Source organism: Ranitomeya imitator, unplaced genomic scaffold, assembly GCF_032444005.1.
Source record: "Ranitomeya imitator isolate aRanImi1 unplaced genomic scaffold, aRanImi1.pri SCAFFOLD_194, whole genome shotgun sequence".
Classification (NCBI taxonomy): Eukaryota; Metazoa; Chordata; class Amphibia; order Anura; family Dendrobatidae; genus Ranitomeya; species Ranitomeya imitator.
In genome coordinates, this window is record NW_027193317.1 from 253,817 (window position 1) to 269,617 (window position 15,801).

The 15,801-nt window shown below is 45.9% G+C and overlaps 1 protein-coding gene across 3 annotated transcripts in view; it reads left to right on the forward strand.

Annotated features, from left to right (window-relative positions):
* Positions 1-15,801, forward strand: part of LOC138653071 (gastrula zinc finger protein XlCGF66.1-like) — a 253,205-nt gene that overhangs the window by 215,585 nt on the left and 21,819 nt on the right. The gene's annotated exons all lie outside the window — the stretch shown is intronic.

The window sequence follows — 15,801 nt, forward strand, 5'->3', positions numbered from 1 at the left end:
TGGCTGCTCTATAGTATCTCACCACTGAGGGGCAGCCCAGTCTTGTTATTGGGGTGTATAATATGGCTGCTCTATAGTATCTCACCACTGAGGGGCAGCCCAGTCCTCCCTCTGTTATTGGGGTGTATAATATAACTGCTCTATAGTATCTCCCCACTGAGGGGCAGCCCAGTTCTGTTATTGGGGTGTATAATATGGCTGCTCTATAGTATCCCCCCACTGAGGGGCAGCCCCAGGGCCGGCGTCAGCACCCGGCACAGCGGGCAAATGCCGGGGCCCTGGGGAGAGAGGGGGGCCCACTCATGCTGTCATAGATACAGCTGGGAGAGCAGAGCAGGAGATAACATGCTCTCTTGGCCTATAAAGTCACTGCTGGCTGCGTTCTCTTAACCCCTATGTGCCAGCTCTGACACAAGCATCTTATCACTCAGTGAGTGCAGCCAGGCAGGCACAAATAGGGGTTAAGAGAAGGCAGCCAGTGTGACATTGTTTGTGGGGGGAGAGAGCACATTCTCTGCTCTGATCTCCGCCCCTGGCTGGCTGCCGTGCTGCTGAAGTTATGAGGCAGATTCAGGAGGAGCTCCTAGTCCTACCAGTGCATGAGTGAGTGGCGCTGCTATATACTATGTGGGCAGCGCTGCTATATACTACGTGGGCTGCTATATGCTACGTGGGCTGCTATATACTACATGGGCTGCTATATACTACGTGGGCAGTGTTATATACTACATGGCTGTGTTTATATGCGATCATGAATCGGGGTATGTGTTAAAGGGGGGGCCCACTGAGACTCTTTCGCCCGGGGCCCTCAAAAACCTGGAGCCGGCCCTGCTGGAGGTTGTCCTTTGGCTAATTAGGCATACGGGATGTGTACACATCTAAAGTATTAGATCCATCTAACTTAGGACACTGCCCTACCCGTATATTATTGATACATTGTGTGTGTGGGCCTTTTTTTGGGAGCTCTACTTTTTATCCATTATGGATATAATCTCTATACGCCTATAGAGCACATCTTATTGTTTTTGAGCCCTGAACAGCTGTATATTGTTTATTCATTGATATCACATATTGTAGTGTGAATCTACATGCTATATCTGTATGTATTGTCTGGTATGAAGTCATTTTCTGGGTCTTGGGGGGGTATTCCCTATTTGGGATATGTACCGTTTTGGTTTTTAAATGTTTTTAATTGTTTGCAGTGTCTTGTTTGACCTTAATAAAATTTGTTATATTATTTTTTTTTATTCAAATAAATTTTTATTAAGAATAACAAGATAAATGACATGTTACATTCTCATTTTCAATACAAAGCTTTCCCCCCCCCCTTCAAACATTCCCCTTCAATCCCACCACCCCCCCAACCCCACCCAACAAAGCAGCTCACCTTGCTTAGCACTTCCATCATTAGACCAATATACTATCTAATCCCTCGGCCAATAATATAAGCCACATTTAACATTACCATTAATTAGGAACCTTAATTAACTCTCCCTCTATAATACCCCTATCCCATAGCAATCCACGGAGACCACATTTTATTGAACATTTCGATTTTCCCTCTTTTTTTATAAAACCCCTTTTTCAGTGTCAGGCCCTGCTTCACATACTGGAGGAACTCTCCTCTTGACGGCGGTTCTTCCCTAATCCAATTTCGAGCTATTACCTTCCTAGCCATGTATAACAATCTGGCTATAGCTATCTTCAGGTTGTTATCCACTCCAATCTCATCCACACATCCCAACAAGCACACAAGTGGATCCCTTGGCACCTTACATCCATACGCACCTTCCATACGACTCAAAACTACCACCCAAAAAGCAGCCAGTCTCGGACACGTCCACATCATATGGAGTATATCAGCATCTGCAGTTTTACACCTCGGGCATTCAGAATCATCACGCAAACCAGCCTTATATAGCACCATCGGTGACTTATAAACCCTGTGTATCACATAGAGCTGTGACAGTCTATACGGTTCGCTCAGTGACAATCGTGGGACCCATTCTAGCACCGACTCCCAAGTCTCGTTCTCCATTGGACCCAGATCCCTCTCCCACTTAGCTCTCGCCATTATTGGAAACCCCAATAGGAAAGTGTGCAACAGATCTTTATACAAAGTAGATATGACTCCCCCAGTAGTCCCTTCATTACACACATACTCCAGTACTATATCCCTCTGAATTCCAATACCTCCGTTTCTACTCTGAGCTCCAAAAGCATGCCTCATCCGCAAATACTGAAATTCCCCCACAGTCCCAAGACCAAATTCCGCCTGTAATTGGGAAAATGATTTCAATTCACCACGCTCAATTATTTGATACACGTACTGAATCCCTTTGACCTGCCATTCTGTCAGTACCCCCAGTGCCTCAAACTCCTGTAAGTTGCTGTTATGCCATAGCGGTGAGAATCTAGTCAAATCCGTGACCCCCGGTATATGTCTCAGCCTACCCCACAGCCTGCGTATCAACAACACAGTTGGGTATAATTTCCCCAGAGCCCCCAGGGATCCATCCTCCAAACATTGTACCACTGGCCTTCTTTTTGTCACCACTTCCATCAGCTGCTGTACCGCCCCAGATGACCCTTCATGCGCCCAGCCTTTTAAATGCTGACTCTGGGCTGCAAGATAATATATTTCAGGGTTAGGCAATGCCAATCCCCCATCTTCCTTGGGTCGCTGAAGTGTCTCCAGTTTGATACGCGGATGCTGTCTCCCCCATATCAAATTCCTGAACAGAGAGTTAATCTGTCTAAATCTCCCACGTGGTATCCAAACTGGCGCATTATGAAGAATATACAGTATTTTTGGCATCAAAATCATTTTAATAAGATTCACCCTACCTACCACAGATAAATGCAGTTTAAGCCAAGCATCCGCTTTCGCTTTAAGAACACCTAAGATTGGAGTCAGATTTCTATGTATATACTCAGTGACCGGCATAGATACCCATATTCCAAGGTACTTAAATTGGCTAGTCACCTCCAGTCGCCCATCCTCCAGTGGCTCCCCACCATCATCATCCACCTTAAACAAGACAGACTTACTCCAGTTTATCCTAAGTCCCGACACCGATCCGAAACGCTCAATAATCCCAATGGCTCCCTCCAAGGACGTACCCGGGTCAGCCAGAAATAGCAGAATGTCATCCGCATACAACGCCACCCTTTCTTCAATCATCCCATATTTAAACCCAGTCACCTCATCAGATCGTCGAAGCTTAGCAGCCAGTGGTTCCACATCCAGAGCAAACAAAAGAGGAGAGAGCGGACACCCCTGTCTCGTCCCTTTAGCCAGTTGTATGGTCTGTGATAACTCCCCATTTACCCTAACCCTAGCCATCGGCATCGAGTACATCATAGTAACATAGTAACATAGTTAGTAAGGCCGAAAAAAGACATTTGTCCATCCAGTTCAGCCTATATTCCATCATAATAAATCCCCAGATCTACATCCTTCTACAGAACCTAATAATTGTATGATACAATATTGCTCTGCTCCAGGAACACATCCAGGCCTCTCTTGAACCCCTCGACTGAGTTCGCCATCACCACCTCCTCAGGCAAGCAATTCCAGATTCTCACTGCCCTAACAGTAAAGAATCCTCTTCTATGTTGGTGGAAAAACCTTCTCTCCTCCAGACGCAAAGAATGCCCCCTTGTGCCCGTCACCTTCCTTGGTATAAACAGATCCTCAGCGAGATATTTGTATTGTCCCCTTATATACTTATACATGGTTATTAGATCGCCCCTCAGTCGTCTTTTTTCTAGACTAAATAATCCTAACTTCGCTAATCTATCTGGGTATTGTAGTTCTCCCATCCCCTTTATTAATTTTGTTGCCCTCCTTTGTACTCTCTCTAGTTCCATTATATCCTTCCTGAGCACCGGTGCCCAAAACTGGACACAGTACTCCATGTGCGGTCTAACTAGGGATTTGTACAGAGGCAGTATAATGCTCTCATCATGTGTATCCAGACCTCTTTTAATGCACCCCATGATCCTGTTTGCCTTGGCAGCTGCTGCCTGGCACTGGCCGCTCCAGGTAAGTTTATCATTAACTAGGATCCCCAAGTCCTTCTCCCTGTCAGATTTACCCAGTGGTTTCCCATTCAGTGTGTAATGGTGATATTGATTCCCTCTTCCCATGTGTATAACCTTACATTTATCATTGTTAAACCTCATCTGCCACCTTTCAGCCCAAGTTTCCAACTTATCCAGATCCATCTGTAGCAGAATACTATCTTCTCTTGTATTAACTGCTTTACATAGTTTTGTATCATCTGCAAATATCGATATTTTACTGTGTAAACCTTCTACCAGATCATTAATGAATATGTTGAAGAGAACAGGTCCCAATACTGACCCCTGCGGTACCCCACTGGTCACAGCGACCCAGTTAGAGACTATACCATTTATAACCACCCTCTGCTTTCTATCACTAAGCCAGTTACTAACCCATTTACATACATTTTCCCCCAGACCAAGCATTCTCATTTTGTGTACCAACCTCTTGTGCGGCACGGTATCAAACGCTTTGGAAAAATCGAGATATACCAAGTCCAATGACTCACCATGGTCCAGCCTATAGCTTACCTCTTCATAAAAACTGATTAGATTGGTTTGACAGGAGCGATTTCTCATAAACCCATGCTGATATGGAGTTAAACAGTTATTCTCATTGAGCTAATCCAGAATAACATCCCTCAGAAACCCTTCAAATATTTTACCAACAATAGAGGTTAGACTTACTGGCCTATAATTTCCAGGTTCACTTTTAGAGCCCTTTTTGAATATTGGCACCACATTTGCTATGCGCCAATCCTGCGACACAGACCCTGTCGCTATAGAGTCCCTAAAAATAAGAAATAATGGTTTATCTATTACATTACTTAGTTCTCTTAGTACTCGTGGGTGTATGCCATCCGGACCCGGAGATTTATCTATTTTAATCTTATTTAGCCGGTTTCGCACCTCTTCTTGGGTTAGATTGGTGACCCTTAATATAGGGTTTTCATTGTTTCTTGGGATTTCACCTAGCATTTCATTTTCCACCGTGAATACCGTGGAGAAGAAGGTGTTTAATATGTTAGCTTTTTCCTCGTCATCTACAACCATTCTTTCCTCACTATTTTTTAAGGGGCCTACATTTTCAGTTTTTATTCTTTCACTATTGATATAGTTGAAGAACTGTTTGGGATTAGTTTTACTCTTCTTAGCAATGTGCTTCTCTGTTTCCTTTTTGGCAGCTTTAATTAGTTTTTTTAGATAAAGTATTTTTCTCCCTATAGTTTTTTAGAGCTTCAATGGTGCCATCCTACTTTAGTAGTGCAAATGCTTCCTTTTTACTGTTAATTGCCTGTCTTACTTCTTTGTTTAGCCACATTGGGTTTTTCCCATTTCTAGTCCTTTTATTCCCACAAGGTATAAACCGCTTACACTGCCTATTTAGGATGTTCTTAAACATTTCCCATTTATTATCTGTATTCTTATTTCTGAGGATATTGTCCCAGTCTACCAGATTAAGGGCATCTCTAAGCTGTTCAAACTTTGCCTTCCTAAAGTTCAATGTTTTTGTGACTCCCTGACAAGTCCCCCTAGTGAAAGACAGGTGAAACTGTACAATATTGTGGTCGCTATTTCCTAAATGCCCAACCACCTGCAGATTTGTTATTCTGTCAGGTCTATTAGATAGTATTAGGTCTAAAAGTGCTGCTCCTCTGGTTGGATTCTGCACCAATTGTGAAAGATAATTTTTCTTGGTTATTAGCAGAAACCTGTTGCCTTTATGGGTTTCACAGGTTTCTGTTTCCCAGTTAATATCCGGGTAGTTAAAGTCCCCCATAACCAGGACCTCATTATGGGTTGCAGCTTCATCTATCTGCTTTAGAAGTAGACTTTCCATGGTTTCTGTTATATTTGGGGGTTTGTAACAGACCCCAATGAGAATTTTGTTACCATTTTTCCCTCCATGAATTTCGACCCATATGGACTCGACATCCTCATTTCCTTCGCTAATATCCTCCCTTAAAGTGGACTTTAGACAAGACTTTACATAGAGACAAACCCCTCCTCCTCTCCGATTTTTACGATCCTTTCTAAACAGACTGTAACCCTGTAAGTTAACTGCCCAGTCATAGCTTTCATCTAACCATGTCTCGGTTATTCCCACTATGTCAAAGTTACCTGTAGATATTTCTGCTTCTAGTTCTTCCATCTTGTTTGTCAGGCTTCTGGCGTTTGCGAGCATGCAGTTTAGAGGATTTTGTTTTGTTCCAATCTCCTTGCTGTGGATTGTTTTAGAAATGTTCTTACCTCCCTTCTGAGTATGTTTTCCTGGGTCTTCTTTGTTCGAGTCTAATGTTTTTCTTCCCGTCCCCTCTTCTTCTAGTTTAACGCCCTCCTGATGAGTGTAGCGAGTCTTCTGGCGAATGTGTGTTTCCCAGGTTTGTTGAGGTGTAGTCCGTCTCTGGCGAGGAGTCCATCGTACAAGTAATTCACACCGTGGTCCAGGAATCCGAATCCTTGTTGTCTGCACCATCGTCTTAGCCAGTTGTTTGCATCAAGGATCCTGTTCCATCTCCTGGTGCCATGCCCGTCTACTGGAAGGATAGAAGAAAAAACTACCTGTGCATCCAGTTCCTTTACTTTCTTCCCCAACTCTTCAAAGTCCTTGCAGATTGTCGGTAGGTCCTTCCTTGCCGTGTCATTGGTGCCAACATGTATCAGAAGAAATGGGTGGACGTCCTTGGAGCTGAAGAGCTTTGGTATCCTATCGGTCACATCCTTGATCATCGCACCTGGAAGGCAGCATACTTCTCTTGCAGTTATGTCCGGTCTGCAGATGGCTGCTTCGGTGCCTCTCAGTAGTGAGTCTCCCACCACCACCACTCTTCGTTGCTTCTTGGCTGTACTTTTTGCTGTCACTTGTTGCTGTGTGCCCTTTTCTTTTTTGCTTGCTGGTATTGCTTCATCCTTAGGTGTGCCATCTTCATCCTCTACAAAGATTTGATATCGGTTCTTCAGTTGTGTGGTTGGTGATTTCTCCATGGTCTTCTTGCTTCTTTTGGTCACATGCTTTCACTCATCTGCTTTTGGAGGTTCTCTGACACTTTTTTAACCTTCTGTGACCAGTAGAGATGCTTCTGTTCTGTCTAGAAAGTCTTCATTCTCTTTGATGAGTTTCAAAGTTGCTATTCTTTCTTCAAGACCCCGCACCTTTTCTTCTAAAAGGGCCACTAGTCTACACTTCTGGCAGGTGAAATTGGATTCTTCTTCTGGTCGATCTGTGAACATGTAGCAGATGCTGCAGCTCACCATGTAGGTTGTCACATCTGCCATGTTGCTCCTAGATCCTGCTGACTTGCTGTGTGTTTTCCTTCTTGTGTAATCTACTCAGCCAAGCTCTCTTGCAATAATGTCCTACAGGCAAAAATTTGGTGATGCTTTCCAAGCAGCTGGTCCCGGCTGTACCCAACGATCTTCTAGCTTAGGGAGACTCTTCGCTTTTCCCAGAAGGCACCTGGAATATGCAAATTAGCCTCCTCAAGCTTGAATCCCTGGTTTCAAATCAGTCGAATCCAGGATATGAACTGCGGTCCAAACCCCATACTCCGGAGCACCTGCCAGAGATATCCCCACTCCACACTATCGAACGCCTTATGAGCGTCTAAAGATGCAATAACTCTCTGGCCACAGTTGTCGGATCTGAGTTGCAAATTCATATACAGCCTTCGTAAGTTGATCGCAGTGGACCGATCAGGCATAAAGCCGGACTGGTCTGAGTGCACCAGGCCGGAAATAACACTTGTCAACCTCATCGCCAACACCTTAGCCAGAAGTTTAACGTCTGTAGTAAGCAAGGAGATTGGCCGATATGAATCCGGCTGTGTCGGGTCCTTCCCCTCCTTAGGAATCACCACTATTATGGCCTCCCGCATAGATGCCGGTAGACGACCGCCACTCCTAGCCTCCTCCAGAAGTACCCTTAATTTAGGGATCAGCACTTCCCCAAAGTTTTTATAAATTTCAGCAGGAAATCCATCTACGCCAGGTGCCTTCCCATTAGCCATAGACTGCAGTGCCCGACCCAATTCCTCCTCCGTAATGGGAGCTTCCAAATCTTCTCTATCTATGTCACTCAGCCTTGGGAGCTCCAATTCCTCAAGGAACGCCACCATGTCCTCCACCGACCCATCTACCTGAGAGGAATATAGGTCCGCATAAAAATCCGCACAAAAGGCCAAAATCTCTGAAGTCTCAGAGACAGCCACACCGCTCCCCGATACCAAAGAATGAACAAAGGAAGTGTTTCTCTGGGCAGAAGCCACCATCGATAGCAAATGACCCACAGATTCGCCATCCTGGTAAAAAGCCAGATTCATGAATTCCCTCTTCCTTTCAGCCTTGCCGAGCAATACCTCCTCCAACTGACTCTGAGCTGCCTTTAGCCTCCTCCCAGCTTCCGGAGTACCCGCTATTACCATCTCATCCTCGGCTATTCTCAGCCCTTCAACCGCCAACCTCTCTGTCTCTCTTGATTTCCTCTTACACCTGCTAATATCCCTGAACAGCAGTCCCCTCAAGTACGCCTTCATGGCTTCCCACACAGTAAGAACATCTACACTTCCCTCGTTGATCTCAAAAAATTCCACCAACTCCTTCTTTATCTTTTCCAAGTCCATACTGTGTAGCCAATTAGGGTGAATCTTCCACTCCTTCCTGCTCCCGATCCGTGTCCCCACCAGCCGAAATTCCACCTCAACTGGACTATGGTCTGAAAGAGCCCTAGGCAAATATCTCACCTCCCCTACCATCGTGTCCAGTAAACAGTTACCCAGCGCCAAGTCAATCCTAGACAAAGTACCATGAGCTGGCGAGTAGCATGAGTACGTCCTTTCCCCAATATGTCTAACTCTCCATAAATCAATCATACCTACTTCCCGGACATAGGTCCCAAACATAGTGATATGTCCCCCTGTTCTATTCTGGGGATTTTTGTTTTTATCCCAAAAGTCATCACAGATATTATTAAGGTCGCCAATAATTAGAGATGGTAACGGTCCCCAACGCTCTACCCTCTCCAGCACCTCTCTTATCTTCTTACTTGAGTATGGGGGCGGAATATACATTGCCGCTATACACATCAACACTCCATTTATTTTACATTTCACCACCACATACTGACCATCCACATCCTCTTTTACCATTACCTCCTCATACTGCACCCCCGCAGGTATTAACACAGACACACCCCTAGAATACGTCGAGAAAGTAGAATGATACGCCCTCTGTATCCAGCGCCTATTCAATACGTTTACCCTCTCCCGCACTAAATGTGTCTCCAGCAGACATATCATTGAGACCTTCTGTTCTCGGACATACTGCAGACTTGCCGCCCGCCGTGTTTTATCCGCCAGACCTCTCACATTCCAACTCAATATTTTAATACAATCTCCCATAATGTGGCTCATCATTTCTTAAAGTATCCAATTTCCCAAGTATGAGCTGCCCCAACCCTCCCACCTCCCCTGCCCCCTCCCAACTTGCCCCCCTAACCCCCCCAATATAACGCATTCTTCCTCTCATCAAGAGTGGGGCTCCACTGCCCACTGCGAACACTCTCCCTTACTTAACCCTCTCCATTCGCGTCCCGCTGCCATAGCAATCACAATTGCCCCCCCAACTTTCACTTTATTATTCATTTCAACTTATATTAACATATAGAAAAAGTACCAAACCAGTTCACAGTACCCAGCATAACCCTCCTCCCCCGTACTTAGTAGTTGGTACTGTCCCCTCCGGCCATTCCTTCAATATGGCCCAGCAAAACCCCCAACAGTTGCTCAACTCTTTAACCATTGCTAACTATCGACAGAGAAAACAAATCCCAATTGGATCTCGCCGAAATGTCAGTCGCCCATTCCCTTAAGTTTTTTCTCATGAGTATCAAGCCACTGGGTAGCGTCCTCCGGCGTCAAGAAAAAGTGGGTCTTATTAAAAGCCACCAGTCTCAGCTTGGCAGGAAACATCACTGAGTACTGCACTCCCAGCTCCCTCAGTCGCCGCTTGACTCCAGTAAACTTCATCCGCTGTTTCTGAACCGCAGCGGAATAATCCAGATAAATGGCGATTTTCTGACCTCCAGCCGTCAGATCCTCCATCTCTCTAGCCTTTCTAAGGATAATGTCTCTGTCTCTGTAATTGAGTATTTTAGCAAGCATGGTACGGGGATTCGCTCCTGGGGCAGGGGGCTGCGGCGGGACCCTATGAGCCCGTTCAACAGCAAAAACTTTAGTCAACACTGTGTTCCCAATCTTCTCCAGCAGCCAGTTCTCCACAAACTCAGTGGGATTTCTCCCCTCAGTCTTTTCAGGCAGCCCCACTATACGTATATTATTTCTTCTGGATCTATTTTCCAGATCCTCATTTTTAGCAGCGAGCTCGGCTATTGCTTGGGCGAACTTCTTTTCAGCTTTTTGTAGCTTAACTATGTGATCTTCTGCCGTGCTCACCCTCTCCTCCACCACTCCTATATGTTTGTCCATTTTCTGCAGAGCCGCATTAATCTGTGCCGTGTCCCCTTTAACTTCCTGCATCTGCTGGGCCAAGGAGTTCAGGGATTGCTGACATGAAGAGATCAGGGTGATTACATCCCTAAGGGTCGGCTCCTCTCCCTGTGATATGGCTTCAGGTCCCCCACTAGCCCCAGCCATGCTGCCTCTCTCCTTCCCCCTCTGTACCTCATGCTGCTCAGCCTTGCTTGCTTCCTCCTCCTCCTGGTCAGCTCCAGCTCCAGCTCCTGGTTCTGCCTCCTCAGCAGCCTCCACTCTGGCATACTGCTGCAGCTTTGCGGCCACCTCCATGCGCCGCTGACATGCGGCGTTCTCCTTCTCGGCGTCCTCCCTAGCATCGGAGCCATCTTGGCCGGCTCCTGCATCGCTGGTGCCAGCGTCTTTCTGCCGCCTCCTGGTCATCGCTGCCGACTCCGGACCCGCCGCTCCGCACCGCTGCACTCTCCGGACCTTCAGCCAGCCGGATTTAGGTGAGTTTACCCGAAAATCGGGGTTAAAGCAGGATTTTTGTCCTTCTGGCAGCAGGAGCACTCTTCCCTGCTTCCACTCACATGGCCAGCTAGGACACGCCCCCCATTTGTTATATTATTTATCTAGGATTTATTATTTTTTGGTGATCCCTGGTGTTGTGTATGTATCTTTTCTTCCTTTTCATTACTCTGGTTTGACATACTCCAGGTGGATCCCAGTCTTTTGATAATACGATGGTGCCCTCCATCCCTGTTTTCTTCTGTACAAATGGAGGACCAACAACAGTAATGGACGACCAACAAAGATTTTACTCCAGGAGCAATTCATATAGTGGTCCATGAGGTCCAGCATCAAATTCAGGTGTGACTCCAGTTTGGCCCAAATGGGCTCATGCCCAGACCCCAGAATATGATGCGGGCCATCACTATAGTGTGAGCTCAGTGGCCCAAAGTCATTTAAACCTTTCAATAACGCCCCTTCAGTGCCCGTTTTTGTTACAGTTTTATAACTTTTGTAGCTGTTTTATGCGTATTCACATCAGGGCACCTAACTGCATTGTATTTTATTATTGTTATTTTTTTCATTAACCCCTTCCCGACCTTTGACGCACCGTATGCATCATGAAAACCTGTGCCATTCCGACCTGTGACGCAGCATATGCGTCATGGCAGGATTGGGCTCCTGCAGGCCGAGTGAAAGGGTTAACTGTAATTTCACCTGGCCTGCAGGGACACGGGGAGTTGTACTTTAGCCCAAGGGGGCTTCAACCCCCCCCCTCCCCCCCCCCCCCCCCCCCGTGGCTACGGTTGCTCTGATTGGCTGTTGAAAGTGACCTTTCACTTTCAATCAGAGCGATAGTAATATTTCACCAATGAAAATTGGTGAAATATTACAATCCACCCATGGCTGGAGATCGTGATCTGACCCCCCCACCGCCACCGATCTCCTCCCCTCCGGTCCTCCGTCCTGTCATCTACTGTCCCCCGCTCCCCTCCGATCTCCTGTCCGCCCCACCCCCCGCTGTCCGATCACCCCTCCCCCCCCCCTCATACTTACCGACCTGGGCCCCTCCCGGTGTCCGTCCGTGTGTTCGATGGGCGCCGCCATCTTCCAAATGCGCCCGCCGAATCTGCCGGCAGATTCGTTACAGGTACATTTTGATCACTGTGTAAAAAAAATAATAAATAAACCCCCCTTTATCACCCCCATGGATAGGGACAATAATAAAATAAAGAAAACATTTTTTTTTTCCTTTGCCCCACTAGGGTTAGGGTTAGGGTTGGTTCACACTGCGTCTAAGCAGTCCATTAGATGGACTACGTTACACCGTGTTTATGCCACGGTCCGTTACGGCCGCCATAGACAGCAATGTCGGATGCATCACTAGCGTCATTGAGTGACGGACCCGGAAACGCGGGCTGCAGCGTTTCCGGGTCCGTGTCTGCTAGTGCAGATAGAGCTAGCAGATGCTCTATCTGCGCTAGCGCAATGCAAACATTGGCACTTGCGCTAGCAGCCCGTTAGTGTATGTGCTGAACGGGCTGCTGCTAGCGCAGTGTGAACCTGGCCTTAGGGTTACGGCTAGAATTAGGGTTAGAATTAGGCTATGTGCACACGGTGCAGATTTGGCTGCAGATCCGCAGCGGATTGGCCGCTGCGGATTCGTAGCAGTTTTCCATCAGGTTTACAGTACCATGTAAACCTATGGAAAACCAAATCCGCTGTGCCCATGGTGCGGAAAGTACCGCGCGGGAACGCTGTGTTGTATTTTCCGCAGCATGTCAATTCTTTGTGTGGATTCCGCAGCGTTTTACACCTGTTCCTCAATAGGAATCCACAGGTGAAATCCACACAAAAAAACACTGGAAATCAGCGGTAAATCCGCAGGTAAAATGCAGTGCCTTTTACCTGCGGATTTTAAAAAAAAAAAAAATTTTTTCAAAAAAAAATCTCACACGAATCCGCTACGTGGGCACATAGCCTTAGGGTTAGGGTTGGAATTAGGGCTAAGGTTGGAAATAGGGTTAAGATTAGGCTGTGGTTAGGGTTGTGGTTAGGGGTGTGTTGTGGTTAGGGTTGGGATTAGGGTTAGGATTAGGGTTGGGATTAGGGTTAGAGGTGTGTTGTGGTTAGGGTTGGGATTAGGGTTAGGATTAGGGTTGGGATTAGGGTTAGGGGTGTGTTGGGGTTAGGGTTGTGGTTAGGGGTGTGTTGGGGTTAGGGTTGTGATTAGGGTTATGGCTACAGTTGGGATTAGGGTTAGGGGTGTGTTGGGGTTAGTGTTAGAATTGAGGGGTTTCCACTGTTTAGGCACATCAGGGGTCTCCAAACGCAACATGGCGCCACCATTGATTCCAGTCAATCTTGCATTCAAAAAGTCAAATGGTTTTCCCTCCCTTCCGAGCCCCGACGTGCGCCCAAACAGTGGTTTACCCCCACACATGGGGTACCAGCATACTCAGAAAAAACTGGGCAACAATTATTGGGGTCCAATTGCTCCTGTTACCCTTATGAAAATAAAAAATTGCTTGCTAAAACAATTTTTGAGGAAAGAAAAATGATTTTTTATTTTCACGGCTCTGCGTTGTAAACTTCTGTGAAGCACTTGGGGGTTCAAAGTGCTCACCACATATCTAGATAAGATCCTTGGGGTCTAGTTTCCAAAGTAGGGTCACTTGTGGGGGGTTTCTACTGTTTAGGCACATCAGGGGCTCTGCAAACGCAACGTGACGCCCGCAGACCATTACATCAAGGCTGCATTTCAAAAGTCACTACTTCCCTTCCGAGCCCAGACGTGTGCCCAAACAGTGGTTTACCCCCACATATGGGGTATCAGTGTACTCAGGACATACTCGCCAACAACTATTGGGGTCCAATTTCTCCTGTTACCCTTGTGAAAATAAAAAAATGCTTGCTAAAACATCATTTTTGAGAAAGAAACATGATTTTTTATTTTCACGGCTCTGCGCTGTAAACGTCTGTGAAGCACTTGGGGGTTCAAAGTGCTCACCACATATCTAGATAAGTTCCTTGGGGGGTCTAGTTTCCAAAGTAGGGTCACTTGTGGGGGGTTTCTACTGTTTAGGCACATCAGGGGCTCTGCAAACGCAACATGACGCCCACAAACCATTCCATCAAAGTCTGCATTTCAAAAGTCACTACTTCCCTTCCGAGCCCCGACGTGTGCCCAAACAGTGGTTTACCCCCACATATGGGGTATCACCGTACTCAGGACAAACTCGGCAACAACTATTGGGGTCCAATTTCTCCTGTTACCCTTGTGAAAATAAAAAATTGCTTGCTAAAACATCATTTTTGAGGAAAGAAACATGATTTTTTATTTTCACGGCTCTGTGTTGTAAACTTCTGTGAAGCACTTGGGGGTTCAAAGTGCTCACCACATATCTAGATAAGTTCCTTGGGGAGTCTAGTTTCCAAAGTGGGGTCATTTGTGGGGGGGTTCTACTGTTTAGGCACATCAGGGGCTCTGCAAACGCAACGTGTCGACCGCAGACCATTCCATCAAAGTCTGCATTTCAAAAGTCACTACTTCCCTTCTGAGCCCCAACGTGTGCCCAAACAGTGGTTTACCCCCACATATGGGGTATCAGCGTACTCAGGACAAACTGGACAACAACTTTTGGGGTCCAATTTCTCTTGTTACTCTTGTGAAAATAAAAATTGTGGGCTACAAAATAATTTTTGAGGAAAGAAAAATGATTTTTTATTTTCACGGCTCTGCGTTATAAACTTCTGTGAAGCACTTGAGGGTTTAAAGTGGTCACCGCACATCTAGATTAGTTCCTTGGGAGGTCTAGTTTCCAAAATGGGGTTACATGTGGGGAAGCTCCAATGTTTAGGCAAACAGGGGCTCTCCAAACGCAACATGGTGTCAGCTAACGATTGGAGCTAATTTTTCATTCAAAAAGTCAAATGGCGCTCCTTCCCTTCCGAGCCCTGCCGTGTGCCCAAACAGTGGTTACCCCTACATGTGAGGTATCAGTGTACTCAGGAGAAATTGCCCAACACATTTTAGGATCCATTTTATCCTGTTACCCATGTGAAAATGAAAAAAATTGAGGCTAAAAGAATTTTTTCGTGAAAAAAAAGTACTTTTTCATTTTTATGGATCAATTTGTGAAGCACCTGGGGGATCAACGTGCTCACTATCCATCTAGATAAGCTCCTTGGGGGGTCTAGTTTCCAAAATGGGGTCAAATTTGGGGGAGCTTTAATGTTTAGGCACACAGGGGCTCTCCAAACGCGACATGGTGTCCGCTAAAGATTGGAGCCAATTTTTCATTGAAAAAGTCAAATGGCGCTCCTTCCCTTCCGAGCCCTGTCGTGCGCCCAAACAGTGGTTCCCCCCCACATATGGGGCATCGGTGTAATCAGGAAAAATTGTACAATAACTTTTGGTGTCCAGTTTCTCTTTTTACCCTTGGGAAAATAAAAAAATTGTTGCTAAAACATAATTTTTGTGACTAAAAAGTTAAATGTTCATTTTTTCCTTCCATGTTGCTTCTGCTGCTGTGAAGCACCTGAAGGGTTAATAAACTTCTTGAATGTGGTTTTGAGCACCTTGAGGGGTGCAGTTTTTAGAATGGTGTCACTTTTGGGTATTTTCAGCCATATAGACCCCTCAAACTGATGGTTTTGTAAATTTTGCTGTAAAAATGAGAAATCGCTGGTCAAATTTTAACCCTTATAACTTCCAAGCAAAAAAAAAATTTGGTTCCAAAATTGTGCTGAT